The sequence below is a fragment of the Macrobrachium rosenbergii genome, chromosome 39, assembly GCF_040412425.1.
Source record: "Macrobrachium rosenbergii isolate ZJJX-2024 chromosome 39, ASM4041242v1, whole genome shotgun sequence".
NCBI lineage: Eukaryota > Metazoa > Arthropoda > Malacostraca > Decapoda > Palaemonidae > Macrobrachium > Macrobrachium rosenbergii.
The window spans coordinates 15,502,333-15,507,332 of record NC_089779.1 but is presented as its reverse complement, the minus strand read 5'-3'; positions in this window follow the sequence as shown (position 1 = coordinate 15,507,332).

Genomic DNA, 5,000 nt, shown 5'->3' with positions numbered 1-5,000 from the left:
TAATAAAAAAATATTAAAACAATAATAGAAAGATATTTTAAATGATAATAGAAAAATATTTAAACAATAATAGAAAAAAATATAAAAAAATAATAGAAAGAATATTTAAAAATGATAGAAAATATATTTTAAAAAATAACAGAAAACTATTAGAACATCAATAGAAAAAATCTTTGAAAAAAATTGGAAAAATATTAAAACAACGATATAAAAAATATTAACAGAGTAACAGAAACATGTATCGCTATTCCCGGCTCTTAGATCTAACAGCGATGCCACGGACTCTGACCTGTTAACGCCCTGCGCAATATATAGTTCTAAATATTGAACAGTCGCCGATTGGTCTTCAATCAAAGGTTTGTAACTTCCAATGTATCGTGTACTTTGAGTTCCTTCCGCTTCGAAATGATCGTAGGTTGCTGGAAGATATTAACTTTTAGTTTTCTGTGAATGAAAACTATCGTACCGGCTTTGCCTGTCCGTCCGCACTTTTTCTGTCCGCCTTCATATCTTCAAAACTACTGAGGCTAGAGGGCTGTAAATTGGTATGTTGATCATCCACCCTCCAATAACCAAACACACCAAATTGCAGCCCTCTAGCCTCAGTAGTTTTGATTTGATTTCAGGTTAAAGTTAGCCATAATCGTGCTTCTGGCTACGATACAGGATATGTCACCATCGGGCCGTGGTTAAGGTTTCATGGGCCGCGGCTCATACAGCATTATGACGAGACCACCGAAAGATAGATCTGTTTTAGATAGTCTTGATTATAGATCTATTTTCGATAGTCTTGATTATACGCTGTAGCGGCTGTACAGAAAAGTCGATTGTGCCGAAGAAACTTCGGCGCATTTTTATTTTTTTTTATTTTTGTTTATATACGAAGATGTCGGAGAACTTGAAATCGATCAATCAGACTTATCCCTTTGTCTTATGTACCTGTTTATATGATTATTTATATTATCGTTTACTTAATGGATTTCATAGCCTTAATTCTCCCATTTTCTCAATTTTTGTGACATCGAATACTTGCTGTATAAAACCATTGACTTCAATCTTTTGACACTTGGCTGGTGAATATTTTTATGGAACATTTAAGGAGAGTGTTATACATAGTATATATATACATATATATATATATGTATATATATATACATATATACATATTTATATATATATATGTATATATATATATATATATATATATATATATATATATATATATATATATATATATATATATATATATATATATATATATATATATATATATATATATATGTGTGTGTGTGTGTGTGTGTGTGTTTTGTTTATAATTTAAAATCCGTTCCCTCCTTTTACTGTGTTTTCATAAAAGTATCGCCAAATTTCCTCTTAAAAAAAAAATACGTTTTTTGTCTGTTTTTGTCTATCCTCCCTATCCGTAGTATACGTCAAAGTTATCAGCTAATAATTTCCTTTTGATTACAAAAAGGGTGAAGTTATTTACCCTTCTTCTACTCCTCTAATTCCTCCTCCTCCTCCCCCCCTCCTCCCCCCTCCTCCTCCTCCTCCTCCTCCTCCTCCTCCCTCCTCCTCCTCCTCCTCCTCCTCCTCCTCCTCTAGTTCCCGTTCGTTTCCTCATACCCGGATACATCGAGCAATATTGGTGTATTGCAAACCCCCTTGTCGCCTCGTTCATCCACTCCTCCTCCCTCTCTCTCTCTCTCTCTCTCTCTCTCTCTCTCTCTCTCTCTCTCCTTCCTTCGTAATTACCCGGACCAGAAGCAGATCAATCAAAGGAGGAAGCGAAGCGAGATTGGCTAATTTGAGTCGTGTTTCGGAAAGTGGGGGGAGGGGGGTTTGTCGCCCTTGCTGATCACCTCCTCTCTCTCTCTCTCTCTCTCTCTCTCTCTAGGAAGGAAACTACTCTCTCTCTCTCTCTCTCTCTTTATGAAGGAAACTACTCTCTCTCTCTCTCTCTTTCTCTCTCTTTATGAAGGAAACTACTCTCTCTCTCTCTCTGAAGGAATCTCCTCTCTCTCGGAAGGAGTCTCCTCTCTCTCTTTCGGAAGGAATCTCCTCTCTCTCTCTCTCTCTCTCTCTCTCTGAAGGAATCTCCTGTATCTCTCCCTCTCTCTCTCTTTATAAAGGAAACTTCTCTCTCTCTCGAGGAAGGAAACTCCTCTCTCTCTCTCTCTCTCTCTCTCTCTCGAGGAAGGAATCTCCTCTCTCTCTCTCTCTCTCTGATGATTTGAGGTGGCATTTCACTGGATTCACTCTTTGAATTCATGATTCTGAATCGTATTTCTTTACTTGTGGTTATCTAGCTGTAGTTCACTTTGTTGTTTTTTTTTCGGATTTTGAAAATTAATTTTATCTTCCTCTCTTGTTCTATTTTTTTTTTTTTGTATATCGTATATTGTATCTTTTTCTATATTCTTGCATATTGGTGATGAAATTTAACCCGAGGATGAATTGAGCCGATGCTTGGCTTTTGTTCATTATTTGTTTTTTAGTTTTCTGTAAAAGAAACTGTTTTGCCGGCTTTGTCTGTCCGTCCTCACTTTTTTCTGCCCGCCCTCTTATCTCAAACCCTGCTGAGGTTAGAGGGCTGCAAATTGGTTTGTTGAACATCTGTCCTTCAATCATCAAGCTAACCAATTACAACCCTCTAGCCTCAGTAGTTTTTTTTTTTATTTAAGGTTAAAGTTAGCCATAATCGTGTTCTGGCAACGATATAGGATAGGCCACCACCGGCCCGTGGTTAAAGTTTCATAGGCCGCGGCTCATACAGCATTATACCGAGACCACCGAAAGATAGATCTACTGTATTTTCGGCGGCCTTGACTATACGCTTTACAGAAAACTCGATTGCGCCGAAGAAACTTCGGCGCATTTTTACTTGTTTTTTTATTTCGTTTTCTACTTTGCTAAAGAGATTTTGTCCTTGAAAAATGAAAAATTAATTTTTTTCCACCGTAGGTTAGTGTTGGTTTTTCCTTATTTACCTTAATAGATGATTAACCGTTAAAACAGAAAAATTAAGTTTATCCCACATTGTAATTCAATGATCTTTTGTTCTTTTGACCTGGAAGAAAGTTGGAAAGTGCTTTTTATTATTTCATTTATTTATCTAGTGATCTGTTAATTTATCGTTAATCTATACTTTATTTTTAATAAGTGATCTCTTCTTTCTGCATCTCCCATTACCTTCTGTTACTTCTTTCTCATGTATAACATATTCTTTGGAAGCTTGAATTTCAAGTCAGTGGACCCTGGGGTGGGCTTGTTCCATATGAATAGGATTCATCTTCTGAATAATAATAATAATAATAATAATAATAATAATATTCTTTGGAAGCTTGAATTTTAAGTCAGTGGCCCCTGTGGTGGGCTTGTTCCTTATGAATAGGGTTCATCTTCTGAATAATAATAATAATAATACAATAATAATAATAATAATAATACACACAATAATAATAATAATAATAATACACAATCTTTGAAGCTTGAATTTTAAGTCAGTGGCCCCTGTGGTGGGTTTGCTCCATATGAATAGGATTCATCTTCTGAATAATAATAATAATAATAATAATAATAATAATAATATTCTTTGGAAGCTTGAACTTCAAGTTAATGGCCCATGTGGTGGGCTTGTTTCGTATGAATGTGGTTCATCTTCTGAATAATAATAATAATAATAATAATAATAATAATAATAATAATAATAATAATAATAATAATATTCTTTGGAATCTTGAATTTCACGTCAGTGGCCCCTTGGGTGGGCTTGTTCCATGTGAATATGGCAGAAGGCATTTTCCTGTCAAGGTAGTGAAAGGTAATCATATAAAAACGTCTTGTGTTCGACCTCGTCGACATTTTATCGCGTGCAGCTGAGACTCCAAAGGAATCGCAGGACGCTGCTGTCATTTCTGTAAGTGTTACACGTTCCGTGCCTGTGACAAAGAAAGAACGTATGATAACACATATGTAAAATATGTTGCCACTTATCATGTTTATACGTCTTTAAAATACTGACTTATGGTATGCTAAAATATTTTATGATCGTGTTCCAGTGACCTCTCTGCCATATTTAGTATAAACAGTATTGTGAAATTGATCTTTTAAGGCAGATGAAAATACCGTAATTGGTCATCAGTGCGCGTTCGAGTTTCTGTGAAATGGCGTGAGTGGGAGATTGGCGGGAGGAAATCATGGGGAGACGGGAACTATGTATATATATATATATATATATATATATATATATATATATATATATATATATATATATATATATATATACACATATACACACACACACACACACACACACATATATATATATATATATATATATATATATATATATATATATATATATATATATATATATATATATTATAATCATCAAATATATGAGCCATAAAACGCCAAAATGTAGAAAATAGAGGCTATACTTCAGAGACCAGCAAATAGTGAATGAGGAAGAGTTACAGAAATGCATACACACACACATATATATATATATATATATATATATATATATATATATATATATAAATGTATATGTATATATATATATATATATATATATATATATATATATATATATATATATATATATATATATCATTAGCTGATGAAATTATGAATTTAACAGCTTTTTTCTTTTACTTCTGGCTAAAACTATCCTATGGCGTAAATGCCAACCCAGATTTAGATATCATCCGAATGCGCCTATTCCTTTTTATTGCCATTTTATTCGTTTGTCCTTCGCAGTACATTTGAACCTGACAGCTTTCTCAGATAGGGAGCTTAATTAGGTTTGGTGTCCTGTTTTAGTTTGAATTTTTATTCGACTGACGCTCATTTATGACATTTAAAAATGAGTGGTAGTGCCATCATTGTACGTCATGCGGTGCACTGTAGGTATTACTTAACGTTAACACTGATGAGGAACACTGCTCAGGTGTTCGAAAGTCTTTGCTTGTTTATTTTACAAAATAATTAGTTTA